Consider the following 17975-nt stretch of genomic DNA (forward strand, 5'->3'; position numbering starts at 1 on the left):
TAGCCTGGATCCAGGTGTATCCCAGGCCAGATCAAATCCAATGATTTATCCTCTAACTTGGGATTCACTCTACTTCAAAGTCAGCATTCAAGGAGAAACCAGGGGGTCAGAGAGAAAATAGTAGCTTACAACTGTGTACAGGTCTATATGTTAAGTGAATTAATAACATTATCATCTACTTTCTTTACAAAAACTCTTTGAAGATACTATACTCACTAACTGCATGAAGTTACCTGCCTATTTCGTAGCTGAGGAAATTAAGAATTGAAGAGATTGCATAATTTACCTAAAAGCCCAATTGTTGTAAGGAAAAAGCTGCTGGTTTCAGAGAGTGTACTCTTAACTATTACAAAACAAGAAATCTCAGCATCACAGAACATTAAGATTGAGGCTACCTTAAAAATTATCTAGGCCGGTGGTTTTCAACCTTGGGTGCACATTACCATCATGAATAGTTTTTAAGATCCTGAAGACCAGGTCATACCCTGAACCAATTAAAGAATCTTTTTTTTTTTTTTTTTTTTTTTTTTTTTAAGAATGATCCAGATGTTGGTAGGTTTTTTTTTTGAAGCTTCACCATGATTCTAGTGTACTGAAAAGGATGAAATTCAATTTTCAAACTTAGTTCTTATTTTTGTTGGTAAGATAGCTAGTAGCAATAAGAACCAAAATTAGAGTAACAGGGGAAGTGGCTGCTAACCTACCCTCTCACCCAACAAAGAACAAAGGAAGGCTTCCACCCACCTAGGGGCAAGTGTGGAGTGCACTGATATCTCCTTTCAAATAATTCATTTTTAAACCAACCATGTTTAAGACTAATAGGAAGAAGATATAACTTGTTTTTCTTTGAATTCTTAGGCTGGGTATGGTATCCTAAAAAGAGCAGGTTAGTGATCATATACTCCAGAATCAACTCAGACACTTATATAAAGCATACTCTTTGGACACTTAACCTCTTCAATTTCTTTATCGGCAAAATTAGTGCAATGATAGTACATGCTTTTTCGACTTCACAGATACTTGTAAAAATCAAACAAGACAATGTATACAATGTACATCTTTGATGGAAGAACAGTGATGCAATATTGGTTTTTAACAGGTAGTAGACTTAAAGGAAATGGGCATTGATGCACATAGGCCGGGTTGAGTCTAACTTGTGCTATTCATGAACTATCATCCCATTGAAGTAACATAAGCTCTTTGCAAGAGGACTCCCCTCCACAATATGTGGAAAACAAAATCAATAACATCATGATCATTTGGGGAAATAAATATCAGTTTGCATAATATGTGTGGCACCCCAAAGTTATTCCAAAAGTGTTATTTTCCTTTGACCACAGCCAGTTAAATTTCTTATTTATTCCATCATATTGAAGTACACCATAAAAAAAAAAAATTAAAGGGCACCAAACATTATTATTCGCTCTGATTAAGATTGGGCTGTCCAAAAGGAGGCTGGAGCACATGCAAAGGCATCCTTTGTTCTGGGTTAGATCATCTCAGCATCATCAATAGACCAGTTCGAAGTGCATTTGTATGTAGGTATATGTCGATTTAAAGGGATCTCAGTAAAAGTATCAACAAGCTGTTCATGGAGCTAGACAAGCTGATCCCAAAATTCACATAGAAAACAAAAGAGGGAGTGAAACCATGAAAGAACAGCTAGAAAACACTAAATAGGAAGAGCTTTGAGGAGAGACTGCTTTATCAGGCATTAAAGCATTCTACAAAGCCTTGATAATTAAAACACTGTGGTACTGGTACATGCATAGACAGACATACCAGTGGAATAAAGCAAACTCCAGAAATACTTCTAACAAAGTGCATAAATCTAGGATATGATCAAAGTGATATCAGAGCTTATTGGGGCCAAAGTTTGTGTTTTTAACAAATGGTGTTGAGATAACTAGATAACCATTTGTAAAAATAAGATAAAGATACAATTATGTCAATTCCTCAAACTATACACAAGCATAAACTCCAAATTGCCCAGAGACCTTAACATTAAAAAATAAAATTGTTCAAATACTAAAGGAAAGCAAGTGAATTTCCTCTTAACCTGTGTGTGACTAAAAATCTAGATGCAGTAAAAGAAAAGCCTGATAAAATTGACTATATAAAACTAAAGAATGTTTGCATGGTCAGTAAAAATAATCCTACCATAAGTAAAGTCAAAAGATAAATGGTAACCTGGGAGAAAACAATTGCAACATATTACACAGATAAGGAGCTAATAAACCAACTATACAAAGAATGCTTTAACGTTGAGGGGTAAAAGACCAAAAATCCCTAAAGAAAAGTAAAGACATAAACAGACAAATTTTTTAGGATATAAAAATGGCCTTTATGGACATGAAAGCTGTACAACACTACTCACCAAAAAGGAAATGCAAGTTGAAACTGTAGTGAGATACCGTTTCCCATCTATTAGATTGGCAAACATTTAAAACCTTGACAACGTACTCTGTTGGGCAGTGAGGCTGTGGGAAACAGACATGTTCATTCGTTGCTGGTGGAAATATTAAATGAAGAATGCCCTCAGGAAGGCAACTTAGGCAATATTTAACTGAACTACATAAGTCATCCCACTGCTAGGAATTTATCCTGAAGGTTGCACCTATCATGATATGAAAGTACACAAGCAGAAGATTAATAATTGTGACATTATTTGTAACCGCAAAATATTAGAAACAATATAAATGCCCAAGCATAGAGGACTAGTTTAGTACTGTGATGCTGTAAAAAGATGGAGGATAATCTCTATGGACTGCTATAAATGGATTTCTGGGAGATATTTTTCAGCAAAAAAAAAAGAAATGTTTGAAAGTAAAATGCAATAAAGTACATAGATGACAGATAGATAGATAGATAGATAGATAGATAGATAGATAGGTAGATAATAGATGATAGGACATTCCCTGTAAGGAAAGAAAGATGGGGAATAAGATAACAACACATGTCTTGATTATTTTTACCAAAAGAAACACAGGAAGGATAAGAACATAAAACAAGGATAGGAGGGGATCAAGTGGAAGGGATAAAGAAGACAGGGGTGCTTATAACTGTATCTCTCTGTATAGTTTTGAATTTAGAACAGCAAAACGTGCTACTGCTCTAGATGCTAAAAAAAATCAAAGCAACAAAGATTAAAAAAAAAGATTAAAAAATGTAAAACCTAAAACTATTGTAAAAGCAAAACAAAATCATAAATCCAATTATATTTCAAATGAATACAATATTCATAGTGAACAGGGAAAGGAAAAGGACAACAAACTAATCTAAGAAACATGTGAGTGGAGTGTTTGACTTCAAATATACGGCGTCAGTCTTGGGCAACATTGTGGAATGGGGGAAACCTGCCCACAAACCCTAAACCCTTTTTCTGCAGGTTTTCTTAGTGTAGTACCAGGGGTAAAGTCATTCTAAAGCTATCTTGGAAAAACTATGGCAATAAAAAAATAAATGTGTCAATAGTTGGGAGCCTCACTATGAAAGGAAACTATAAATGTGGAATGGCAGAAGGTAAGAACTTCATGGAGATAGAGTGAATTTGAAAGAACTGGTGAATTCATGGTTTTGAAAATATGGATTTGTATATGCATGCATGTATGCATGTATTTATGCATACAAATGCACACATGTATACATATGTGTATCTATACATGTAGGTTTATTTTTTTGTATATGCGTACATAATGCATATATGTATTACCTTTGTCTGCTGAAGGGCCCTAAAAGGAAAGATACCATGGTAGCAATTAACTCTCCTAGCACACAGCTTTTCACTTTTAACACCATTCCCCACCTATCAGGAAACTCTGTACTCTTCTTATTCTTATAACATTTCCGTATGTAAAATTATTTCCAAATAACATTTATTTTAAAACAAAAGTGTGCTATCAACTTAATTTTAACAAATGGTTTAGGTTAGATCAAAATAGTATAGGTTGTATCAAAATAAGCTAGAAATTCATTTTAATCCAGATCTGATGAATGTTACAAACTAATTTTGATTAAATGACTTCATTATTTACATTTGTATGCCATTTGCAAAAATAGCTTTAATGCAATAGCTTACAAACTATAAAACAATCAAGAGTGTATTTTAATAAATAGCTATGATTTAGCAATGTGTCATTGCTTAGCATGGTATCTTCCTGAGAGCCTTACAAGGAAGACCAGCTTAGTGATCAGAAAAATATTGGGGCAGAAAAGAAAACTAAATATGGGACATCTCATCAGCTTTTATAGGTTTGAAATAAGCGCTTAGTTGCATTCATTATAAAATTATATCACTTTTTCCCCTTATTTCAAAGTGATGTCTTGAGACCCAATGGTACTATCTTTTCGATTTCACATCTTTAGGGCTTACCTCTCCTTAGATATTAATGTTGCGATTCCGAGGGAAAAGAATACAGAATCAAATATTTTAGGCCCTGTAAAAACTTAGTGTCCTTTAGCTCACATGGAGCTACAAAGCTGACATCAGAACATTTTTATTTCAATATTTGCTTCTTAAAGACTAAAGTAAATAGAATATAACCTATTGCTTACTCAGTGTTCAGACCGCTTACATTTGTGGGCCAGATACACCTTTTCTCAATTATCTGAGGTTGTTAGACCAGATGGATCCTAGGGGCTGGTTTGCATAGCATGACCACAGGCCTTATTTTTCTGTGGATTTTTGTTGTTGTTTGTTTGTTTTAAAGGAAACAAATTTGCTGTAAATCTGAGATACTGCCACTTTAAAAGCTTCCTGTTACTATGCCAATAGCAAGAGAGTAAAATTTACTTATTGATGCACTATCTGCTATTTATACTTGAAACAAATAAGCTAATTGTTGAATCCAATGAGCTAATTGTTGGCTTGTTTATTCACTAGGCGAAGTCTAAATAGCCATTAGTAGCCAATAGTATATAAAATAGTACTTGATGTTTTTAAATTTTATTTAAATTCCACTCTGTATTTTATTTGGGGTGGTTTTATGTAAATACACTTCAAATGAAGGCATGACTCTTACAAGTTAACAGTTAATTTCTGGTTATTGCCTGTATAAATAAAGGGAAAATTCATAATTTATAAATTTTCTGTGGTGCATATCAGACCCTGTCCTTGAAGTTACAATTTACTTGGCTCTACTAGCCTACAACGATTTCAACATTGGAAGGGAGACAAGAGTGAGAAGTGAAAGAATGGAGGGAAGAAAGAAAAGGCAAGGAGGGAGAAAAAGAATAAAAGGGAAACAACAGAGGAAGGAGAGCATGTCAACAGGAAAGAAAACAGAACAGATGTTAAGAAAGGGGAAAACAGGGGGAAACAGAATGAGGCAGAGAAGGAACAATAGAATATGAACAGTTCTCTCTCATCTGGAGCATTGTGGAAAAGATCCTGAGCTGGAACCACCTTTTTTTACATGTTGGTACCAAAGGAATACTGAGTTCTCAAGCAGAGAAGGCAGTTGCCTGTGCTACCCATTTCTTCTGTTTGTTTAATATAAATTTATTTTTTAAAATATATTTTCATTGATTTCAGAGAAGAAGGGAGAGGGAGAAAGAGATAGAAACATCAATGATGAGAGGGAATCATTGATTGGCTGCCTCCTGCATGCCCCACACTGAGATCAAGCCCGCAACCTGGGCATGTGTCCTGACCGAGAATCGAACTGTGACTTCCTAGTTCATAGGTCCGTGCTCAACCATTGAGCCACACCAGTCGGGCTAAATTTATTTTGTGTAAGTTAACACTTAGCTTGCATGAAAGTATTGTATTTCTTCAGACTTGAACAAACTTGAAGCATTTAAGAGATGGCGGTTAACTATAATAGATGGGCTGAGCAGAGACTATGAAACCTGCCTGGAATTGGTAAGAATTGGCAACTATTAATAAAGCAATTGTCTGCCAGTTGTCGCTGTGTGCCATTCTCCGAAGCATTCCCTGAGGAATATTTTTAAACCAGCTTAGAGAGAATGTAACTGCTGTTGAACTGCTCTGAGCTTTGAATCAGCCATGTATCCTTTGTGTGAAAAAGAAAAACAATCTGTCATGAAAGTGCATGAGAGTTGACAAGACTTTCTCTAATAGCTCTATCCTGGGAATACATATTTATGAAGGTTTCTAAACACGAGCTTGGTAAACACATACTGCATTCTCAGATGGTTTAAAATATGAACCACTGACCTTAACAATCGCTGCAACTTACTTTGCAGATAAACCTGTGGTCTTCTGACTATCGAGCAGCCTATAATGTCCTACATTAAAGAACATTTTTCCTCTCAATATTTTAATGGATGATTAAGTAGAGACATTATTCAAAATAACTGTCTCAACTTGTCTTAATGTTTATCTAATTTCCTTCCAGTATTTTAATTTATGATTAGATATGGACATTAGTCAAAATAACTGTCCTTGCTTGTCTTAATGTTTATAGAATTTTCCAGACGATATCATCTCTTCTCTAATATTCTGTGTACAATGAAATCTATGGGGTTATTTAAAGCTACAATAGATTAAGAGGTCAAATGAAGAGATCATTGTCCCCTCTCATCTAAAAATTACTTTTTTAGATTTTTCAAATCTCACAATTAATCCATATAATTTTTAAGTGGAAATTTGTCCTTGTTTCAAAAGTATTAAAGGATTGAATGGCAAAGCTGCCATGGAGTGATATATGAATGTTCTTAGGACACTTAAATTTTTAAATGAGAACAAATGAGAAATATATTTGGTTTTACAGAAGCCCATAGAATAAATGGTATTCTTGCTTTTAATTCATGATGGAGTTTATTTCCAGGATTCCCAGAATAAGCACACATAGACTTCTAGTAAAACACCTCACTGTGTTTTACCCTTAACAAGAGGCAGTTTGGTTCCAAGAATGGTCTTCACATAATAGTCCATCACAAATGTTACCTCTGTCCTTTCAAAATGTGTTTGTATTACATTCATAATTATGTCTCTCGCTATTCTTTCTTTGACCTCCAAATATTGTTGTCTGCTTTTTAAAGAGAAGTCATCTGAAGCAAAATGATATAAAGGTAAGTTTGTCACCAGTTAATTTAAGGTTCATTATCATTCATGAGTTTCTAATGCCTGTACTTAAGACACAAAAATTATATTTCCTCCCATCTCTGCTTGTAACATTACTCTTGAACAAGAGCTAAATACCAAGACTTGCTTAAAAATTAAGACCAGAGTCAAATGCATTAAAACACAGAAGCATAGATAAAGAACTACAGGCTTTCTGAGCTGATGAAGATTTGAAAGATAATGTACCATACATTTCTAGAGAAACGGAAGTCCAAGAGTGTGAAAAGCCCTTCTACATCTTGCATTAGCTACTTGAGGCATGAAGCTCATGTGAGAATAAGTAGAAAGGAGGCCAAGTACATTTGATAAGTACATAAGAAAGAGTGAGAAGAATTAACAAAGTCTTGGCAGCACAAGTAACTACGAGTATTTCACAATATTCCCACTGGGGCAGAATGGCTTGGGGAACACTGACCAGGAACCCCCTCCACCGGGACTGAGAGCTGTAAAGCTCTTCTGCTCAGGGTTTCTTCACCACAAGCAAGAGCCAACAGCCTTTCGCCATCACTCTGAATACATCTGCAATCCCATTCTTCTGGGAACACTTCCCCCAATAAACCATTCAGACAAGAATCCCCATCCCAGGCTTTGCTTCTAACCAACCTGACTTTAGGACGTAAGCAAGAAATTTCTCAAAAACAAAACAAAACAAAAACAAAAAACCTACATAACTGGGTCACCTGTGTGAAACCTCAAAAACAAATGTTATCCTAAGGTATAATTGTCATATAATATCATGTTTGTCTCAGGTGTACAAAATAAGGATTTGTTACTTGTATATGCAACATAAACACCACAATAAGTCTATTTGACATCTGTCACCATATATAGTTATATGACTGCTTTGTTGTGATGAAAACTTTTACGATCTACTCAAATTAGCAACTTCCAAATGTAGCATATAGTATTATTAACTATAGTCAACAAGCTGTACATTATTACACCCCCAGGGCTTGTATTCTGCATGTACTTATTTAATAGCCATAATATTATTTACTATCTATAGTATTGTTTAATATATAAGACATCAGAGGATCACAGAGCAAGAATGAGCTTCTGGAGATACTCTTGCTTTTTACTTTTTTCTTTTTTTTTAAATAGCAAAAGCTTTCACTCATGTATTTAGAAGAAGGCGAGGCAGAAAGGATGCACCTTTTAAAAATGCTCTGCTTTTAGGGAGATCTGGGGTAGATAAGAGATCAACCAAAGGACTTGTATACATGCATATAAGTACAACCAATGGACACAAAATTCTGGGGAGGGGGGGCATGTTTGGGAGGGGGGAGGGGCAATGGTATATGTACAAAGATAATAATTTAATAAAAAAATTTTAAAAATACTCTGCTTTGAGTAGCAGGTACTGTAGACAAGAGCAAGAATTTGGCTGCTAACCAGAGGATCAAAAATACATCTCCACAAAATTTTAAGACGATAGTGGTTTTCTTGGCTGTTCTTCAGTCTGTGTCTTCTAGCTGGATGCTGGCTGTCCAGAACATTTAAAAGTGGTTGTGGTGTCTGGCCAAGCCCAAGAAAACAGGATGATAATTAATCACTTGAAACCTGGACTGAATTCTCAATGTTGTTTTAATGGCTCAGCTCTCCTCTGAGCTATCAAGTCCTTTTACAGAAGGAAAGAAATATGTGTAGCCAACTCTCCATTTCCAGCTTTAATGGAAGAACTATTCATTCCACAAATATTTATTGAGTTCTTGCTGTATGCATAGCACTTTGTTAGGTACCGTGTGGCACCCAGAGGAGTAAATAGGCTCAGAGGACAGCAGGGATACGCACAAAACCAAGAGACTATAGTGTCTTGGGAGGTCATGCTCCAGAGGACCCCAACCCATGTCTGTCTGGGAGGATGTCTACCTTCTCTGCATTCCTCACTTGTCCATTCTCAGTTGTTTTTCTCTCAAAATGTGACATTATTGCTTGTTTTACTCTCTCTCTCTCTGCCAAAGTATAGAGAAATATTGCTTCTTTTTTAAAAATATATATCTTAGTGATTTTTTTACAGAGAGGAAGGGAAGGGGATAGAGAGTTAGAAACATCAATCAGCTGCCTCCTGTACACACCCTACTGGGGATGTGCCCGCAATCAAGGTACATGTCCTTGACCAGAATCGAACCTGGGACCCTTCAGTCCACAGGCCGATGCTTTATCCACTGAGCCAAACTGGTTAGGGTGAGAAATATTGCTTCTTAAAAGAGCTGTGTGACAGCCTGAACTCCTATTTTCCACTCATTCTATGTGTCCTCTCCATGACACCCCATCCCGCTCCCTCTTCCTTTTATGCTGCCTAAGATGAGAGAATAAATAGAAATTATGTTATTTGGTCTAAAAAGACATCATGGTGCTCGCTTCGGCAGCACATATACTAAAAAGTGGAATGATACAGAGAAGATTAGCATGGTCCCTGCGCAAGGATGACACGCAAATTCATGAAGCATTCCATATATTTTTTACCACAATAAATAAAATAATAATAAAAATAAATAAAAATAAAAAGACATCATGGATTCTCTAGCCAGAGATGACAACAGTGATACAATTAAGATTCAGTGAAAATCACCCATCTGCAAGAAATCCAAGTGCTTCTTTTGACATTCCTGAACTTGACAACTGTCAAAGACTGAGCTAGTGCATTTGCAGAATGAATGAGCCTGGGTAATGACCTTTACCTAGTGTTACAGAGTTTACAAGACTCTTTCACTTACATCACTCTATTTAATCTTCACAACAGTCTTGTGGGGTGTAGCCTGCTATGCCAGAGGAAACTGAGGCTCAGGAAGGATAAGTGGCTTTTCCAAAATCAACTTTAACAAGAGAAAATCTAGGGCTTGAACTATTTCAGCATTACCTCCCTGAAGCTTCTGAGAGCCCTAGATTCCTTAAAGGGTTTTCCCTACTATTCCCCTCCCACTTTTCAACTTCCTCCACTACGGAAATTAGTAATATAATCGTCTTCCTAAAAAGCTGGTTTCCGGAATATTACAACATCTGCTACTCTCTCTACCACCCAGTTCTTTAGAAGATTACAAGATTACATAATATATGGACCATCACTATAGGGACACTAATTACAATAACTACCTTTTTTTTTCTCTCTCTCTCTCCACTTGGCAGGTAATGATACTGCAATATATAGTATTTTACTGGCCCAAATCATCTCTAGGAACTACCAAATTTGAGATAGAGAAACTGAGTCTAAGCATATCTTGCTAGGATACATACATTGGTTGTTGTTTTTCTTTAACCACTCAGTACATTATAAGAAGAGGGAAAGACCTTACATAATAAAACATGTTTGGATCTCTGAGTGGGTGCTTTATTTTGGTATTTGTTCCACGACTTAACTGTTTCTCATATGACTAAGGAAGGGGAGAGAGATCAATGTTCTCATCCTTTTTAGTCATTAAAGTCACCTGGGCATCTTTTTTTGGGACAATAGCTTAAAATATTTATTTATAATAATCTTGTACATCGCATCAATATTCTTATGTACTACTCATTGTCTAGATTTATTGCTATTAATAACCATTGCCTATATCTATTGACTCATTAGGAGTTACAGAATGATGATATTCTAATCTGATATTCCTTCTAACATTGTTCAAACTACTGGAATTTTTTTTTTAATACACACACATAAGAAACGGTATGTATAACAACCAAACCCAAAATATTGCTACTCAGTTTTTTATCCTCACCTGATGATATGTTTTTATTAATTTGAAAGAGAGAGAGAGAGAGAGAGAGAGAGAGAGAAGGAAGGAAGGAAGGAAGGAAGGAAGGAAGGAAGGAAGGAAGGAAGGAAGGAAGGAAGATGTGACAGAGAAACATCCATTGGTTGCCTCCCTTACCAAGTATATTCCCCGACTGGAGATCAAAACTGCAACCTAGGTATGTGCCCTGACTAAGAATCAAGCCTACAATCTTTTGATGGACAGGATGACATTCAGCCAACTGAGTCACCCAGCCTGGGCATGAATTTCTTTTTAGGGGACATCTCCTTAGAGTACATGTGCTCTGACCCTAGCAAAGACCTATTAAATCAGAGTCTCCAGGGGTAGGACCTGGATGAGTTTAAATCTTCATGAATGATTCTGAAACATGATCTACAGCCCAGCCATTGAGAATGTCTAGACCAGATGACTGCTAAAGTCCACCCCAGCACTACCTACATATTCCGCAAGTTCATAATGTACAATTAATTATAGATTGCTGATAGCACTACTCCTTGTTCTCCTGTCTCTAATATGGATGGTGAAATGGTGCCAACCAAATGTTCAGAGAACATCCAGACAGTCTCCATAGCTTGGCAGCAAATTCCTTCCTAGAGCTGCACAGTTGGTCAGAGATCATTTCATTTCCCACCCAAAGGGTAGAGGTTGGTATCTGCAGAGCTCAGAATGCCCCTGGTGTTTTCTAGCTCCATACTCCCAGAGAGCACAGGCACATGGATGAATGTCTTACATTCATCTGCAGAGCCAGCTCTTCTTGTCATGAAGTATAGTGAAGACAATACTCAGAGCCAAGCCAACAAGCCATAGGGCACTCTGGTTATCTGCCCATTGAAACAAAGGAAATGCACTTATTGGCATCTAGGGACAAATCCATTCAAATTCTGCCTCTCACGATGTGACTCATGGCAAGCTACCTAATCTCCTGTGTCTTGGATTCATTACCTCTAAAATGGAATAACAATAACTATCTCATTGAGCTAATGTGGGAATTAAGTAAATTTAAAACACAAAATGCTTAAAATAGTGTCTTTCAGTTAGATTGCTAACCACTATTATTTTTTTTAGAGCTTGTATGGTGAATTAAAAATCAATAACAGGATGAATAGATAAAAACTGACCACACATTGTGGCTTTCAAAAAAAAATATGACTAATGTTTTAAAGACTTTGAGATCAAGAACAGAGTATAATATAATTCTCCTTTTCACATTATAGGGGTGATCATATGAATACTGTCACCTGGAACAAGAAGTCACAATATCTACAAATCTTAGTAAAAAGTAGTTTAAACCTCCACTTCTTCCCTAATTCTATAGTTTATGAAAATTCAAGCACTTCTCCTAACCCAACAATACTTCTTACAACTTTCTATGATCACCTCGGACTCCAGCCTCTTCCCTTTGAAGGTCATCCAAAATACCATGTCATATTGACCTAGGTAAGAAATGCAGCACATTCTTCAACTTATACTTCCTCTACAGAGCATTCATGAAAGTAACAGGATTGTGAACAATTTGAGAGAAAAATGAAAGTAAGTTTTACATCAAATGAAAATCACCTCCCACGCTTAGTAGATACAGCCATCCTTGAACTCACTATTCTTTGACTCAGTGTTTACATTTAAATAGCCATGTGTGCACCGAGACCGGTTTGGCTCAGTGGATAGAGCGTCCGCCTGTGGACTAAAAGGACCCTGATTCGATTCCGGTCAAGGGCATGTACCTTGGTTGCGGGCACATCCCCAGTAGGGGGTGGTGCAAGAGGCAGCTGATCGATGATTCTCTCTCATCAATGTTTCTAACTCTCTATCCCTCTCTCTTCCTCTCTGTAAAAAATCAATAAAATTATTTTTAAAAATAAATAAAAAATTAAAAAAAATAGTGACTAGTGGTTATTGTATTTACAGCATAGCTCTACTCTCTTGCCTTAGCCTCTTGGGCTTTTGACCCCAGAGAGTCCCAGACTCTCTCCATCTTTCTCACTCTTCTCATCTTTTCAGACCATCCCTTCATTCATGCCAAATCAGTTTGTTTTTCTACCAGGATGCCTTAGCACCTATTGACAGTCATGTCTTTCGGCCTCTACTTACCATGTAACTCTTGGCAAGTTACTTAATCTCTTCAGACTGTTACCTCTAATATGGGACTGATACTAATAACTATTGGGTTAACTATATTGAGCTAAACTGAGAATTAAATAAGCTAATATATGTAAAGTGAAATACATATCCCACATGGGCCTAACACAGATCACCCCAAAGAAAGACATTTTCGTACCTAAAGGAATTCTGATGATAAATGTTAAGAAATGAAAGTTTCACTCTGTTACACAATTGTAGTTTGCACTGTTTAAAGCAGTAGCCACTGGCCACATTTATCTACTTAAATTTAAATTTTCATTCGTTAAAATTAATATTTTATTTTTCAGTAGCACTAGTCATATTTCAAGTGCTCAATAGGTACACGTGGCTAGTTACTATCATATTGGACATGGCAGATGTAGAAAAGTTCTATTGGACAGTGGTAGAACATTATTATCTTCTTGCACATCAACTTAAGAAAGAATAATTTCCACAGTAGTTCAGAAAAATAATTAAATTGGGAAAAACCAATAAATAGCAGATATGTCCCCTTTATCAATCTTTCCTTCTTGCCAGCCAGTCCAAATTCACTTCAACTCATTTTTCCCTTTTACTGCTTCCTCTCCTATCTCAACAGTACTAATATAATGCATTTAATAAATATCTATAAAATATTGTAGAGCTAATCTTCAATGTTATTAAGAACACTTTCTTCAGGATTTATTTTCTTCTAAAGCTTCACGTCAGAGGAGATTATGTCTTTCTTTTTATTAATACTATGTCATACCTGGCAAAATACCAGGCATAATCCTATTCATTTTCTGAAGCCATAGCAGAGCTAGGCACAATAGATAACTTAATGAACATTTTTTATTTAGTCCTAGTTGCTTATTGGTTGACAGAGGCTAACATGAGATGGTATATGTGTGTGTGTATTAAGCACAGTGTCCTAATCCAGGCAGACCTTTTGTCATTAATTGTAGTCGACAAAAACCTGTCTGAAAAGTTAATGAAAGTTCTCCCATTAAACTGCTATTCTTTTGGGCATCTGCTTCCAAGGGAAATGTTATCATTAGTACATGATGGAAACTTTCTTCCAACTCACAGAAGCTTATCCTAAAAGCACACAGTGTTTCTCTGGCTGTAGTTCTGAGTATTGGCGGCCAGAATATTCCTGTTTTAGTCTTGGTGAGAACACAAATAAAGAAAAGTGTACTTGGTAGAGAAAAGGTTAATATGGTCCGTCACCCTGAAGAGTAGTTAGTACTTGTTTTCATTAGAAGAAAATAAAAATATTAGAAGTAAATAAAGTATTTTAATGTACTATTAAAATAAAAAAACAAAAATTTTAAAAATTCCCTACTGAGCCACATAATTTGAAATTAAAATTGAGCCACATATTTTGTCTGTTTTATGTGCAGATGAAAAGGGAATCCAGATTCATATCCAGGTGGTTTGAGTCACACTGCCAATCCTTACAAGCTATGAGACCTTGGACAAGCCACTCCTCTGAGACTCTTTGTACCTGCTGACATCTCTTAACCTGAGTTCAGGTCCCTCTCTCTGGGTTGAAGGATATCTTGAGTCAGTTTTCCCAGGAAATAGATTCCGACTCTGAAATAGAAATTTACTCACAAAAGTTTTATGGAAGAATGTCCTTAGGAACACCTGCGGGGAGTAAGAAAAGCAGGCATGGGTAGAGGAAAGAATAGGCTTATAAAGAATTGCAACAGGTCCTCAGCCCGCTGATAATTCTGGAATTGGAGTAGCTCTTCAAAGGTACCCCAGATGGTGACAAGGGGGCTTGGCCTTTGAACTCGCACAGTAAACAGCCACGCCATAGGGGCTGTCCTTTGACTAATCGCCATTCACAGAGAAGGATGTGAGCTGCTAGGACTCCCTGCAGTGTGGGATGTGAGGAGCTAGGTCCTGAAGGAGAGATGTGAGCAGGCTCCCCTATAAAAAAGAAAGCCCATCTCATTTCCTGCTCCAGGAGTAGGTAGCACACTTTAGATTCAGGTGTGTGGCTGACCTCCATGATCCAGACAAGGCAATTGCAAGGGTCAACAATGAGCTACATGTCTTAGGAGCGGGTTCCCTGGAAACAGACCTTAAGGTGAAAATTCATGTTAAATGATTTATTAGGAAACATTTCCAGAACAAGCCAATAGAGAAATAGACCAGAAATAGACCAAGGGTGTTAAGCTCAGCTCAATTCCCTAGGGGAGTTTTGGGGACAGTGTAAATACTTCCTCAGAGTTGTCTCCATCAAGGGACAAGGGAGCTGACATATTTACTATTGTAGTATACCCTCACACCCACCAAGCATTGGTTAGGGATTGCCTCGAGGAAAACTTAAATTCCCAGCTCTCTCCACTCCCCACGTGAAGGCAAATTGAATTTCAGCCACGTGGGGCAATGCTTCAACAAAGACACAGAGGCGGGCTTTTCTGGGACTAAAAGCACACAGGTAGCCTGTGTGTATTAAAGCGGTTGGAGAGGTTATGGGTGGAGAACTCATACCCCAAAGTGTGGGCTCATCAGTCTTTAATAAGCCCTCAGTGGGAGCCGAGCCCAACTGTTCCAGTTCCTTGTCACTGTCTGTGCCCCAAAGTGGGAAGAGGAGATAATCAAATTTGCTAATCACTCTTTTTTTTTTTTTTTTTTTTTTTTGCATTTTAACATGATAACACATTTTCCTATAAGTAAATGCCAGCAAAAGAGCACACATATGTACACTTCTTCTAAGGATAAGCAATAATTTTTTTATCAGAGCAATCCCAATGTAGATGAACAAAATACAACATCATTTTCTTAACTAGAACTAATCTTGAATTCATCCATCAGTTTTTTCAGAATACATCATCTTCTTGTCCAGATTGTTGAAATAGAGCACTTTTGAAATCCATGCATGGTACTATTAAAGAATTTATCCTAAATCAGATATGCCTATTTGCATAATATTAGGAAAATTTGTCTTTAGTTCACCCTGTAGCAATTTCCTCAACGCCCTTTCTGAATTGCTTTTCAAAGTGATTTTAAAGAGCTTTTTTACAATGCTATCCAATACAAGTATTTAGGAGGTTATACTCCCACTAATAATAATTATAGCTGTGTTAAATTTCTTTGTCTCCTTTAAAAAAGTTTAACTAATTTCATTGGGTGATTTCTATCAGCATCTAAGACTCATGTTAAGGAGGGTCATTCCAGGCTAATAACTATTCCCAAATAGTACTTTGTTGTTTAAAATTGAAACATTGAGATAGCCCCATAACAAGAGGAACACTGTAGGATTTGAATATTAGGCAACTCCCTCTTTTATGGGGGCAATTTAAGGGTACAACCCTTGCTTTATGATGATAAACAAAACAAAAGGAAGTCAACATTAGCCACCAGTGTTGGTGCCCATGTGCAGGTGGGAAAAGAGGGCTATTAGGCAGGCACATGAGCTTTATTAGATCTGCCGTAAATAGGCTGTTTTCCTCCTCTTTTTTCTTAGGGTCTCTTATAACTTTATTGATCCTTTCCACAAGAGCAATACTAAACGCATTTCTTAAAAGGCTAAACAAAGGGGCTTATTCTCTCTCCCTGTATGACAATTTTAAAGAAATGAGTTAGGTTTGATGGTAGCAACTTTGATGTCATAGTGAAAATTAAACACTCTGTTGATTATTTTACTTAATCCTTTTGACTATTTACATCAAAACATGTAGTATCTATGTATAAGCATGCAATTTTGGAAGTGCCTAGATAAGAAATCTAGTTACATTTTTTTTTTAAAAAGGATTTATAAAAAAAAAAATCATAGACCATTTAAATTAAAGGAAGTATATAAAACATTTTGCAACAACTGTTTTGTGAGGCCACCAGGTAAGAAACTATGAAGGAACTAGCGTTTTGCTTGTGTTGTCAAAGTGTGAAAAATATAAATAGATTTATCTTTGGTCAGGTACAAACAGTTTAATAGAATTCAGGGACTTTAAAAGAAAGATTACAATCTAAATTGCAATTTTGTAATCTGTAATTTGTAAGTTGTAATTTGTGGGGAATTAAATGTTTTGCTCAATTTGCTTGACATTCTATTGTTGGAATACTTGCTTTGTTTCTAAATATCTTATGATTAAATTACTGTGTAACACATGCGAAAAGAAAACCCTTCTAATCCTTAAAAAGCTACAGAGGGCTCGGACTATCTGGCCCTGTTATAACTCAAATTTCTTATCTGCAGAAAGGAGAGACACAATGTCATATTGCCCGTGTTTTATCTGATTTTGATTGGGAATTCGGGCTATGTTTCTTATTCTGTTGAAGGCATACTGAAACCAGACAAAGGATCTCAAGGTAAAGAACAGGAAACGGGTATTGATTTCCTTTATCCACCCCAGTCTCTTCGTATCTTTTTGTATTGTACTATGATGGATTAGGGGGACAGGCCAACAAATGTTTCACATTTGCTACCGATTTGATGGGCTTTGAAAAAAAAGGATTTGAGGGATATTCTAGTAAAGAGAAGAATCCTTAAAACCAGGTCTGGGTCAGTGTGATATGTACGGAGGCATATGTTTCCTTCATCAGAAGGCCCCAAGCTCCTATCTAATATATTTTTTTTTAATATTTTTTTTTATTGATTTCAGAAAGGAAAAGAGAGAATCATTGACCAGCTGCCTCCTGCATACCTCTACTGGGGATAGAGCCCGTAACCCATGCATGTGCCCTTGATCAGAATTGAACCCAGAACCCTTCAGTCTGCAGGCCCACTAAACCAAATAGCTAGGCCATCTAATATCTTACTTAGCTCTCTTACTAAGCACACACACACACACACACACACACACACACACACGCACGCACACACACACACGCACAAGCACACACACAAACACCGCTTACTGAAATAAATACTGATGCTCTTCTTAATCTAATATTTACTTTGGTCTCTTTGTCTTTCCTGTCTCTGGAATGAATAAGGTCATCAAAATGATGTTTTCTCATTCTCACCTATAACCTTCTAAGTGAGTATTTCTCCAAGTCCATAAAGAGAGTGTATCCAAACTATAGAGGGA

The sequence above is a fragment of the Pipistrellus hanaki genome (assembly GCF_964339955.1).
Source record: "Pipistrellus hanaki genome assembly, chromosome: 13".
Classification (NCBI taxonomy): domain Eukaryota; kingdom Metazoa; phylum Chordata; class Mammalia; order Chiroptera; family Vespertilionidae; genus Pipistrellus; species Pipistrellus hanaki.